General features: G+C 41.3%; 1 protein-coding gene and 2 long non-coding RNA genes across 44 annotated transcripts in view; 1 reads left to right on the forward strand and 2 right to left on the reverse strand.

The window, feature by feature from the left end:
• The window catches only part of CARMIL1 (capping protein regulator and myosin 1 linker 1), a 305,081-nt gene that overhangs the window by 186,741 nt on the left and 104,628 nt on the right, over nucleotides 1-13,712 (reverse strand). The window lies entirely within an intron of this gene.
• Nucleotides 2,016-13,712, forward strand: part of LOC145518224 (uncharacterized) — an 86,980-nt gene continuing 75,283 nt past the window's right edge. Inside the window, exons 1-2 of the long non-coding RNA XR_014062764.1 lie at nucleotides 2,016-2,093; nucleotides 3,317-3,408. This is a non-coding gene — a long non-coding RNA (uncharacterized LOC145518224). The remainder of the gene's footprint in view (nucleotides 2,094-3,316; nucleotides 3,409-13,712) is intronic.
• LOC145518226 (uncharacterized) lies at nucleotides 4,921-12,455 on the reverse strand. The gene is made up of 2 exons (XR_014062766.1): nucleotides 10,296-12,455; nucleotides 4,921-5,361 (listed from the first exon to the last, which is right to left on the reverse strand). It is a non-coding gene; the product is annotated as an uncharacterized LOC145518226 (long non-coding RNA).

The raw sequence follows: 13,712 nt of genomic DNA on the forward strand, positions 1-13,712 counted from the left end.
ATTTCTCCTTAGTAATGGGCAGAGCTGACTTAGATTTCACAGCCAAATTAAGATACCGCCTTAGCGTTGATACAGCCCCTTGTGCTTGAATTCTCTTTTCCACTGATTTCTTCACCCACCTCGCTGGTCATGTCCATTCCCCACTCCCTGCTACCTTCCATTTTCTCCCACAACTGCAGTGGATCCCAGACGGCTCCCAAGTTCCTGTGCAGCCCAGACCCGTCTTAGATCATCAGCTCTAACTCTACTTAAACCCTTAAATTCAGCATCTGATCTTTCTTTCAGAATCTGTTCCTCACTAAGAGTTTGAGCTCAGTAATGAGCCATGGCAACCCATACAGCTTCTCAAGCCAGAAATCCAGGCATCATCAATGTAATCTCAGTCATTCACCAAGTTCAATGCAATTGAAACATCTCAGAAATCCATTCACTTCTCTCCAGTTCTAATACAATGACTCTACTTCAGGCCATCATCATCTTGCTCCTGTACCACTTTCAGCAGCCTCCCCACAGACCCATCTTGCCTCATCAAATCAACTGCCCATATAGGATCTTGATGGGATCTTCTAAAAACTCAAACATTTATCCTATCACTTCTCTACTTAAGCTCTTCAGTGGCTCCCATGACTACACTGGTCCTTTCCTCCACCTGCAGCCTTGTTTCACTCCCTCTCCTTCCCGACCCCCACCCTCTCCAGTTATAGCCATATTGGCCTTCTGTTGGTCTCACCGTCTGCTCCAACCGTTCTTCCTTCTGCCTCTTTTCTTTACCTTCCCCTGATTACATCTACTCATCCTTCAGAGCCCCACCTAAAGAACTTCCCTAACAAAGTCCAGACTAGAGCAGGTCTCCCGATCAGATATTCTCACAGTATTTGCTCCTTTCCTCAGTAATACCTATCACAATTTTAATTACTAGTGGCGTTATATATTTAACATCTACCATCTCCACCAGACTGTAAGGAACTTGGGAACAGGGACCATATCTGTCTCAGGCAAGGTTTACTCATCTCCTCACCTCCTTTCCAGCTATGAAAACTCAAGATCTCAGAAGGTTTAAAGAAAAAAAAGAAGCTATAATTGTGAATCCAATTATAAAAGTTCAGTTACGCCTCATTATTCCTGATGCCTACCACATAAATGACACATCCTTCCTATTTAATAGTCATATCCTATATGGGAAGTACCTAAAAATTTGTTGTTTGCAGCTCACCTCAACCCAGTTCAAACAGATAAATTAATACTAGCTAATCCCCAACTCAGCTGCCAAAAGAAAGAGAAATAGAAAAAGAAAAGAATAACCTAAACAGAGGAAAGTTGTAGACATGCCAAATGCTGACATCCCTGCCTTTTGCCTACTGTGTTCAAATAACTTCTTTACTCATAAATTCACTCCAGAAAGACTCGAGTCTTCTGCAGCTCCCACAGGCTGGCGATGCCATTTCTAGCAATGGAGGCAGGGAAAGCAAAATCCATTCTAATAAATGATTTTGGGTGTCCTAAGGCTTTCTAGATCTTGATTTTTCCCTTGATTGTGCCAACAGAGCAAACAGTTAAATCAACAAAACTAAACAATTTACAAAAGGTGGGTCAGGGTACTGACAGGACAGACTTCACACAAAATATAGGAAAAAAAAAAAAAATCACATGCTATTTTAGTGACAATTAATAGACCATTTAAACAGAAGAAAATTTATCCTTTAAAAAACTAGTGCATAATGAAAGGACAGGACATGGCAAAAAGAGGAAACCTATTTAAAAAAAAATAGAGCATGTTTTTCTTTCTTGAATCTTCAGATAAGTGAAATTTGCTATATGGAGAAATGTTTTTGCTCTGGGAACACAGGAATATCACTCATCTGTTCAAAGAACCCCATCTGAGCATGGTGCCAAACGGCTCAAAGTTGCAAAAGAAAGCGAACCCTGGGGGGCAGAGCTTTTGTAGCTAAACGCAGGCTTTGCAGAATGGGAGGAAGTGAAAAGCTGGCCTCCCCTGAACACTGTTACTGCCCCACCCTTCAACTAGAAATGAGCAAGTGACTCTCTGCTTGTTTGTGTCTCCTCCTCCCCGCCTCAGTGGGAACCAGCAAACTGTAAGTGATCCCTTTAATTTTTTTGTTTGTTTTTGCTCCTGACCACTGCCAAGCTTACCCCTCTCCCCATCTATGCCAGAAAACAGGCCGGTGCCCCAGTCTGGCATCAACCAGCTTCCCAGGGCAGGAAGGGAGCTCTCTGCCTCCATGTTTCTAGATTTCTGTTTCTATAGCTCATCACCTCCCTCCTAAGGCAGCAAACTATGGTTGGCCCCTTCCCCGCTCGGTTCCCCCTCCCTCAGAACACACACACCCATGGAGCCCAGCTCCACAACCAAGAAGCACCCTTTTTCCTGCCTTATTGAGTGTCATGGTCATCTCAAAGGACTGGTTGCTCTGCTGAAGGATCAGCCCAGCTGGAGCCCCAGGTTCTTTTTCTTTTTGAAGTTGCCCACATACAACCCCTGCAGCCCTGGTCCAAACTCTCCTCTACATGGCCCCTCAAGAGTGGGAAGGAGAGGTCCATAGGCTCCTGGCAGAGCCTGAAGAGAACGGAGCATCATCCCAGAGCCCTCTCAGAGGGGAACAGGGTGGAGGAAAGATGATGTTGGACAGTGTGTCTTTGTGTTTCTCTGTCTCTTGCTGAAATGAATCTCATTAAATTAGCTTACTTTGGTTCCAAAAAAGTACTCTTTTAGATGCATCTATCCTGTTCTTTTTGGTATTACTTTTCATGTGCATGCTAAGTCGCTTCAGTCATGTCCAACTCTGTGCAACCCTGTGGACTGCAGCCTGCCAGGCTCCTCTGTCCATGGGATTCTCCAGGCAAGAATACTGGAGTGGGTTATCATGCTTTCCTTTGGGGATCTTCCCAACCCAGGGATCAAACCCTGGTCTCTTAAGTCTCCTGCATTGGCAAGCAGGTTCTGTACCATTAGCACCGCCTGGAAAGCCCATGATTTATCATAACTGTCATTAAATACTAAAGTCTTTCATTCATTCATTTGATTATTATTGAGGGTCTATCTTGTAGACACTAAAGATAAAAAAAGACAAAGCACTGCCTTCAAACAGCTTATATTCTACTGGGAGGAGACAGACTACACACACACACACACACACACACACAAAATGAGATATGTCAGACGGTGATAAGTGTTATGGAGAAAAACCTAGTAGAGGAAGCAAAGAATGAGGGTTGTGTGGGGACTGGAGAAGGGGTGGTGTTGGTGACATTTTTAAATAGTTTGGTGAGACTTCATTATGAAATCATGTTGAAAAAGGGCTAAAAGAAGTGAAGAAACGAGTTAGATGGACATCTTGATCAAACAGACCAGACAGAGGAAATGGCAAAAGCCAACAGCATACTCATGAGGTAAGAATTTTTGCTTTGTTGCTAAGTCATATCCGACTCTTTTATGACCCCATGGACTGGGGCCCACCAGGCTCCTCCGTCCAAGGGATTTCCAAGGCAAGAATACTGGAGTGGGTTGCCATTTCCTTCTCCAGGGGACCTTTCCAACCCAGGGATCGAACCCTCGTCTCCTGGCACTGGCAGGCAAATTCTTTACCACTGAGCCACCAGGCAAGCCCAAGACAAGAATATACTTTGGGTAATTGAAGAAGAAAGAAGAGCTCACTGTAGCTTAAGGGGAGTAAGCGCTGGTGATGTCAGAGGGGGGCCATGAGACCCGTGAGGCCCTACAGTCCATTGTCCACATTTTCACTTTTACTTGGAATAAAAGGAGAAGCTGCCAGGAAATTTTGACTACAAGAGTAATGTGACCTGATATTTAAAATGATCTCTCTGTTGAGAACAGGCTTGAAAGTGGGTGAAAGGGCAGGAGGGGAAGCAAGAACCCAGTCAGGAGGCATCAGCAATAATTTACAAGAGAGGTGATGATGGCTGGGGCCAGAGTGATCAGTGGAGTGGAGGAAAAGAGCCCAATCCTGGGTATATGTTGATGGTAGACCCCGGATGGATTTGTGGACAGAGTGGATTTGGAATATATTATTTATTTTGCTAGAGGCAACAGTTTGGTTTATGCCTGTGAAATAATTATAAAACAACTGAAGGTGGCACATGATTTGAGGACTACTGGATTGGTCTAGGTAACTTGTTACTTAAGTAAGAAAATAATTATGGAAGAAATGCAACTAGAGAGCAAAGCAGTGGTTCCAGGATTTTCTAAGTGTAACTCAGAAAAGCATGTTGACTCTTGGTAGAGAAACAAATGATGTTAGAGAGTGAGTGGTGCTTCTCTGCCCAAACACCTTTTGCGTCCCTTCATAATTTCAACTGCGCATTTACAATACAATAATATAAGGCCAGAGATTATAAAATGCAGCTTTGGGGAAGAGGAAGAAGGGAATTTTCTTTCCCTTTTTTCAGTTTCTCTAGAGCAGGACTGTCCCACAGAACCATCTGGACTCTTCAATACTGTAGTCACTAGCCGTGTGTGGTTACTAAGTCCGTAAAATGTGACTAGTGTGACTGAGTAGCTAAAATTTTCATTTTATCTAATTCTAATTAATGTTAATTAAAATGTTGCTGCTTGTCGTTAGTAGCTACCATACTAACTCTGCCAAGAGTTCCCCACACAGCAAAATATTCCTGAACATTATATAACACCTTTACTCTTGAAATTAAACTAAAAGGATATACACCAAATAGATTTGGAAAATCCCAAAGTAAGCGAAACATTCCTGAACATTACATAACATCTTTACTCTTGAAATTAAATTAAAAGGATATATACAAAACAGGTTTGGAAAATCCCGAAGTATACATTCTTTTTTTTTTTTTATTACACCCTACAGTCACCATCTAATTCTCCTTCTTGAAAAGAAATATTAGATGGCTTGGTGTTCATCATTTTTAAACACATTTTCTTAGCTTTTGCATGCACCTTTAATACCTTCTTGGCCATCACGCTATCAACGACATTCAAAATGAGATTTTCCTTCCTGATTCGTATTCAATGCTAACATTGTAAATGTCCCATAAAAATAAAGACACAAGATTCTTAGTATAATTAAAAAGAATTAAATTAAATTAATTCTGCTCTAAATTAAAAAGAACTTTATGGCATCAGTTATCTCATATTTCTTCCCAAAACAGATGAAGGGGCTGAAGTTAGTATCACCATTTTCCGGTTGAGAAAATCAAGGCAGAGGAAGATTAAAGGCAGCCCACTGTATAGTGTAGGGCTTCCCTAGTTGCTCAGTGGTTAAAAATCTTCCAGCCAATTCAGGAGACACAGGTTCAATCCTTGGGTCAGGAAGATCCCCTGGAGAAGGAAATGGCAACCCATCCCAGTATTCTTGCCTGGAGAATCCCATGGACAGAGGAGCCTGGCAGGCTAGAGTCTACCAGGTCACAGAGTCAGACACAACTAAGCGACTAAACAACAACACTGTACAGTGTAAATCTATAGTTTTGTTGGAAAAGAGCAGAAATTAGGAAGACATAAAAAGAGAAATCACTTGAAAATGAAAAAGAAAAAAAAAAAAAAAAGACTACATGTAAATAAATACTTGGTTGCCAAATTCAAGTGAGCTGAGACCTGGGTCTAGAAAATACTGTCTAGATGAATAGGGTTGCTGTGTCTGTCCTTAGGACCCTGTGACTCAGACTTTCCACAAGTCCAGCAACGCACCAGAAGCAAGATGCTGGCTCCCCAACCGAACGGTGAAGAGGATGCAGTTCCTAGCCTGGGGCTCAGTTAGCAAAGTGGCCTCATATAATGATGTTGGCTTATCCCTCAGCAAACCAGATCCAAATGACAGGGTAACATTCTTGAATAATCTCCGAACCCAACAGCTGGAGAATGAGCTTCCAGTAATCTTGCTTTTGAAACACTCGGGCTAACCCCAGTTATATCACTAAATTGCATGACCCAAGAGATTAACAGGGCAATTCAATCCATTTACAGCTGACCTTGGAAGTTGTCAGTTCCTTCATTTTGAGAATGAGGATACTAAATCCTAGGAACACTGTGATACTTGCCAAAGAACAAAAGTGTATTCCTTTTACAAGCAAGCAAGCCTGTGTTTCTATGTTACATATAACTAATATGGTGCTATGTCTCCCATAAACAGTTAAAAGAAGTCGATTATCCTTACTTTTTAACTCCAATGTGTTTCTAGACACTACAAATTTGAGGATAATCACTGTTATATATTATAACACAAATGTATGTGTGCATACTCAGTTGCTGAGTCATGTCTGACTCTTTTTGATCCCATAGACTGTAGCCTGTCAGCCTCCTCTGTCCATGGGATTTTCCAGGCAAGAATACTGGTTGCCATTTCCTCCTCCAGGGATCTTCCCAACCCAGGGATGGAACGTGTGTCTCGTGCATTCGTAGGCACATTGTTTACCACTAAGATACCTGCAAAGCCCATAACATATATATAACAATAACATTTATATATATATAATATTTATGGACTTCTCTAGTGGCTCAGATGGTAAAGAATCTGCCTGCAATGCAGGAGACCCAGGTTTGACCCTTGAATTGGGAAGATCCCCTGAAGGAGGAAATGGCAACCCACTTCAGTATTCTTGCCTGGAAAATCCCATGGACAGAGGAGCCTAGCGGGCTGCAGTCTATGGGGTTGCAAAAGAGTCAGACACGACTGAGCAACTGAGCACACTCACACACACATACAGCCCTGATCAGCATTCTTAAATCTGAACTGAGACACAACAATGTTATAAAAGCAAAGATAAAACAAACACAAAACATTAAAATAATTCAAGATGGTTCAAATATGTGTTAGTTCCTATGAAATAAGCATAAATATACTAAGTACATCCTAAATGAAGCCAAAAATACTATTCAATATCTAGGAAATGCATAAAATTAGAACTTATAAATCTTGGAATTTATGCCTCTTGGAATCTAGAAGGGCCTCCTCAGAACAGCTGGGCTACTCTGGTCTTTTAAAATGCAGTCTAGTCTAATCCAAACTGATGTTTCCTTTCAGTGAGCAGAGACATTCAAAAATTCCCTCACCCCCACCTTAGTGATATGCAAAATGCTACGTAGGCAGGGACTTCAGATGTGTTGCCAGATGACAATGAAGATGTGGATGGTGATGGTGGATGATTTTAAATGCTATAAGTGAAGGAAGGCAACTTCTGTTCTGCTAAGGGTTCCCTGCCCAGAAGGTTTCCAGCTGTGCAGCATCACTTGGCTTAGCCAAAGAAAAACATGTTTCCTTCCTAAGAGATTTTTTTTTCCTTTCCCCAAATTATAAGTTTTGAAAGGAGCTTCAAGACGTGAGCCCAAAAAAATTCCTCATCTTAATTATGAAAATGATTTTGGTCAATACCATTAAGTACAGCTGGGAGCAGGGACAAAATCTATGCAAAGCATTTTACAAGAAAGGAGAATTAGTCAAAACTCCATCATTATACAAAAAAAAAAAATTTTTTTTTGTAGAGACACCTTCATGGCAGGAAGATTGATTCTAATTCTTCCAAAGACACGCAGAGAGACAAAGCTTCCAGGCATATGTATGTTGATCTAAAGCAATCAGAATGGGCACAGGAAGAACCAAGTCACAGTGGGGTCATGACAGATGGTGCTAAATTAGCACGATTTACACATCGATTTTAAGGCAAAGAACTAAAGACAGAGAGGAATAGAGGAACAGAAATGCAAGCTGTACAGACATACCCCATGAATTAATTCTGCATGTCAGACAATTCCTACAGACCTAATTCTAGATGATGCTACAGTGCTTCTCAAGACAGACATGTCTGAGCTAGCTCTACTGCTTACTAGCCATGTTTAGGGCAAATGATCTAATCTCCCTACACCTCACATCCTCAACTGTAAATGGTTACAACACAGTATCCACTTCCTGTATATGAGTATTGTGAAGATTAGATGTGAGGATATATGCAAGAGCTTTTCAGCACAGAGCCTGGCCAACTACAACAATTCAATATTAGCTGTCTAATGATAATAAGAGTAGTCATGGTTCACACAGAAATAATACCTCTCCAAGTAACACTGAAACATATACATTACCATATGTAAAATAGATAGCCAGTGGGAATTTGCTACATGACCCAAGGAGCACAAACCCAGTGCTGACAACCTAGGGGGTGGGAGAGAGGGGACATATGTATACCTACGGCTGATTCATGTTGATGTATGGCAGAAACCAGCACAATACTGTAGAGCAATTTCTCCTCTCATTAAAAACAAATTTTAAAAAAAGATTAGATTTAGTGCTTCTAAAAAAAAAAAAAGGCAATGTAGAAAACCAGCAGATATATTAGACACAGAGTTAGAAGACTTTTCTTAGACTCAATATATGGCTTCACTCAAAAGTCACCTTTTCTCACAGCTTAAAAAAGGCAAAACAATACTGACTTTCAGGGGTTGTGAGATTCCGGCAGGATAATGTGCTCGTGAAAGCACAGCATATCTGAAGGGCTATAAACCATGAAGTATTACTGTAATAATATTAATAATACCTAGCTTTAAAATAACTCTCCACTTTAAGAAATGATACTGGGAAGTAATTTCTCTTCTAGTAAAAAATATCAGTGTCAAAATTAAACTTTCAAAAATACAAAGGAAACAGTTTTCAGCAACTTATCAGAATAAAACTGAAAATGCTCACAAAAAAAAAGCACAGTAATAATACCTCTCTGAAAGGCCACACTAAACCATTTTTTAACTTCTGTAACAGACCAGTAAGTCATCTGAATTGGATATAAAATCCCCCCCACCTCAGGCATAATCTGGTTTATGAAATCTCTAATGATTACATGAAGGACCTACACAGAGCAGGCTCCATCCAAACCATCCCTAAACATTCATTAGTGTTCTTTTCAAATTTAATAAGTTAAAAGAACTTTTGTTTTCCACTCATTAGAAGCCAGTCTATTTTCTGTGTTCAAGGGCTGGTTTGATATCTGGTTTCCCTATCTCTGACATTTTTTTTTTACAAAACTTGCCAGTTTGCAACCATTTTCAGAAAGTCAACTCACACCCAGTCTCTAAACACACACCAGTCCCCAATAAAAGGTGGAATTCTATTCAGGACTCCTATCAGCATCCCTGGGTCAAAGGGGCGGTGGCTGTTGACGCTCCTCTTTGGTGCCTGGGCCAGTTTACATCCACATTCGCACACAGGGTAAAGATGGGAAGCCCAGAATCTTTCCTGAGCAGATATACTTGGAACAACAGCCCCAGGAGCTGGGCAACCACTGTCATCCATATTATACCTGTCCAAGAAGGGAACCCAAGCTATTTCTAGCCATAAACACTGGCCTTCCATTCTGGACCACTCAGATAGCATCTTTCACATCCATTTCTAAAGATACGACTTCCCCCAACACTGTAGGTCACAACTAGTCTTCATCTTAAGAACTACCTGGGAGGAAGAAGGAAGGAAGGGAGGTATCTGTGAAGTCTGCGGCCCTTAACTTATTGCATTTAACCCTGTACAGAAGGTACCATAATCCTTGTGCTATGGATAAGGAAACAGGTTTCATTTCACCTGCCCCAGCAACACTGAAAGGAGTTAGAGCTGAACGCTCAGCCATCAGTTTCCACACCTGTGTTCCGAGCAGTCCCCACTGCGGGGTGAGCCTCTCACCATCAGTGCTTGTCATCGCCACCTTAAACCAAGTTATGGCGCCTGGCCCACGGGTCATCTGATTTATTCCTCAGTCTTCTCATGTCGGCCAACAATTTCTATGCACCTCAAAGGGCTTGTCCACATCACACTTCACTTAGCACAGGGTCTGGCAGAACAAAGGCAGCTGCCTGATCCACGCCTCCCCCCTCCTAACCTGAAGACAGCAAGCCTGTGTCCTCTGCATGTGACCATCACATCAGTGAGCCTCACTAACATCAAGCTTTCAAAAGCCAGCCTTTTTCCACTCAGTAACAGGCTAGTCAGTAATTAAAAGATGCACCGGTCTATCATCCTAAGCATTTCACACTAAGAAAAGGATTAACTCAAATTAAGGACAGGACTGACACTCCTACATAGGGAAACTTCTGTGAGAGGAGGGGAATACACATTATTTTAATACATGTGCTGATTTCTCTATTTGTGTGTTCTTTTTTTAATTTGTTTTAAACTTTATTAGAGTGTAGGTGATTTATAATGCTAGTTAGTGGTAGTTTCAAGTGTACAAAGTGATTCAGTTATACATATATATATGAGTTCATTCTTTTTCAGATTCTTTTCCCATGTAGGTTATTACAGAATATTGAGTAGAGTTGCCTGAGCTATATACAATAGGTTGTTGTTCTATATCTATTTTATGTATATTTGTGCATTCCTTTACCACCGAGTCATTAAAGAGTCATGTGTGGCTGTGAATTTTGAGCACAAACAAATGAACTGCCCCTGCTGAAGCTCTTGGAGGAACAGAACCTAGTCACAAATATCACTGGGTCTCACTATGAGTAATGCAAAGCTCCATCCACATAAAAAACATTGTAACTGTCTTGGTCATTAATTCGTAAACAGTTCTTCCTCCAGCCATACCTCTTTTGCAGTAACCCAATCTTCAGAGGCGTGACCCCTCTTCGGATTGCTTAGGAAATTAATCCTTTTCCTCCCAATATTCTTACAACATCCAAATTTGCACTGAAAGATGGCATCAATATTAAATGATAATCCAGGAAAAGATAGACACATCTCTCCCCCCATAGCGCCCCACAAAGCTTTGTGAATGAAAGAAAATAAACCTGAATTTACTTCAAACTTGTGCATATGTTTAGAGCAAGGATATCTGAGTAATTTGAAGTGCCTAAAATAAGATTTCAAACTTTATGGATGCTCCAGGAAAACTATAGGTGAAGGGAGGCTTAAGAATACACTAGGTGGAAAAGAGATGAGAGCCCATCCCCAATGTACTAGATAGAGATCAGCCAGATGACAAACCAGCCTTTACCCAGATAAACAGCACTTGTGTGAGCAGCCCAGTCAACACCGTGCTGTGCACCTGACGGAAAACCAGTGTGCCCAAAAGTGCTTCCTCCAGAGGAATCACTAAATTTCACATTAAAAGGGCCCTTTCTTTGGTTGCCTTTAACTGCACCTCTCCCCACTCAGCCTCTGACTTTTAGACTCACCTTCTACCCTAGCCCATACTCAGAATGGCCCCATTACGGTTGAGTGCTTGCCCCCGCCTCCAGGTCTATCTGTTGCCATTTCCCTAAACCATCCAGATTTCTACTCCGACCATCTATCTGATGATGCTCTCTTGACATGAACTTGGATCAATCAGCCTGCATTCCCCCGCTTAGACTCTATACACTACAACTTGGTATCCCACCTTCTATGGTAGTTTAACCACTTGGCACTTATTTCTGTGGAGATGTAAAAATAGCAAAAATTTTTTTGGGGGAAAAGAATCTAGAATCACTGGACTAGAAAAAACTTTAAGACAGGAAAGCAAAAGTGTGAAAGTGTTAGTCGAGCAGTTGCATCAGACTCTTTGTGACCCCGTGGACGGTAGCCCACCAGGCTCCTCTGCCCATGGAATTCTCCAGGCAAGAATACTGGAGTAGGCTGCTATTCCCTTCTCTAGGGGATCTTCCCGATCCAGGGACCAAATTCAGGTCCCCTGCATTACAGGCAGATTCTTTACTGTCTGAGCCACAAAGGACATGCCTGAAAACACTCTGATGGACTGTTTGCTCTTAGAGGACAGACTTTAATCATCTTTATCCTGGTAACCTTAATCATCTTTACCTTGGTAATACACCCTCCCAAAAGTGTTAGCTAAATGACAATGTCTTCAAGTATCTCTCATCAGCCTCTTTCATCAGCTACCATTTACATGAAAATTATTAATCAGCCAAGGATAGGAGACCTTAAAGTAAATGGCTCCATGGAGCGAAGAAGGCACTGAACTGGCAACCATTAACAAACCAGCAGTCGTTAACGAGCTAGTCCATGCTAGGTGAGCCATTCAGCTTGGCTGCACCCATTTCTTCAACTCTGCAGAAAATGACAAGGACAACTTCTAAGAGAAGGGACCCTGTGACCATATCATTCTAAACTTTCCGGTCAGGGCAAAAACTTCCTTTAACTTCCTATTGAAACAAAAAACAGACTCTTACTACGAGTTACTGAAGCCGTCTGAAGACTAAGATGTGACATTTACTGATTTTCCTGGGATGCTTTTACTCCCAGGGCTTCAGGAAGCAAGCAGTTCTGTAGTTCTGTGACCAAGTGAGGACTTTTAAAAACAATGTTAACAATCTTTTTAAATTGTTTATAATTCTGTGGCTCTTATGAAACAAATAGTGTTTTTAAAAAGGGTGGGGGCAGGACAATTTTAATTTTTCCTGGAAAGAAATGGCAGCAAACCCTCCAGGAAGTGCCATAAAAATAAATCTGCAAGCCCTGAAGGGGATGAGTCTTGAATAAAGAGGAGCTTGAGTGTTACTCATCAATGAAGAAATAACTACAGTGGGGGAAAGACTCTGGGAGGAGGACGAGGCACGGAATTGTATTTAGAATCTGTGACATATGGAAGTCACAAGGAGAAAAGTCAACACCACAGCAAGAACCACAAGCTTCATTACTCTGCTGGAAATTATCTTCCCCTTGCACTCACCTCAACAGGACGACAAATGCAATCTGATTTCCTGTATTCTCTATATAAAATTATCATTTATAACAGCACATTTACAGGAATGTTAATAAGGATGCCTTGCAGTGGTTAGGTAGATCACTGGTTCAGAAAACTAAATCACAATATATGAGTGATCACTGAGGAGGTTCTCAAATTATTACTTATATATAAATAAAAATGCATTTTTTAAATGCTTTAACAGGAAAAATGAAAACAAAACTACAAAGTCCCTCATATTATCTCATTTTCTGCTATAAGAGGCATTCTTCAATTAATCATCTTATTCACAGAGATATTAATCAAGGAGTAGCCCCAAGGAGGGTCAACTGAAAATAGTTTATTTTAGCCTAGGTTTTTTTTTTAATTTAAAGAAGCCTTACCTTACCCAAAGAAGCCAATGAGCAGAGAGTTTCTAAATTTTCAATAATGCTAAACATTTACCACAGAGGATGCTTTTGTTCTTGATGTATAAGAATTCCTTACTCTGCCATTCAACCAATGTTGATTCTGGGTGTCATGGTGGCACCTTGTTTCTCCATCCTGTACACCCTTCCTAATGAGTTCCTCACCCCATCCATCCCCGCCACAACAGCCCATGTTCTTAAGGCAATGGGCTTGGGGGCAGCAGGGCACAGAGACACGTCCACACACTCACGCTGATGTGAGCCATCTGGGCAAGGCTCCAGGCCCCTGTTGAGGTTGTAACTTGCATTTCTTGTGGTGTGTTGGTACATTGAAATAAAAAATGTTGAAAAAGATAAAAGGGAAAAAATACTGAAGTAACAATATTTTTTAAAGTGATAAGATACCTTGGGAAGTGTAATTTGGTACATGTTGTTGTTCAGTCTCTAGATTGTATCTGACACTTTGCAACCCCATGGATTGCAGTCCACCAGGCTCCTCTGTCCATGGAACTTTCCAGGCAAGAATACTGGATTGGGTTGCCATTTCCTTCTCCAGGGGATCTTCCTGGACAGGGATCAAATCTGTGTCTCCTGCACTGGCAGGCAGTTTCTTTACCACTAAACCACCAGGAAAGCCCACATTTT

The sequence above is a fragment of the Giraffa tippelskirchi genome, chromosome 8 (genome assembly GCF_054371585.1).
Source record: "Giraffa tippelskirchi isolate mGirTip1 chromosome 8, T2T-mGirTip1v1.2.pri, whole genome shotgun sequence".
NCBI classification, from domain to species: Eukaryota; Metazoa; Chordata; class Mammalia; order Artiodactyla; family Giraffidae; genus Giraffa; species Giraffa tippelskirchi.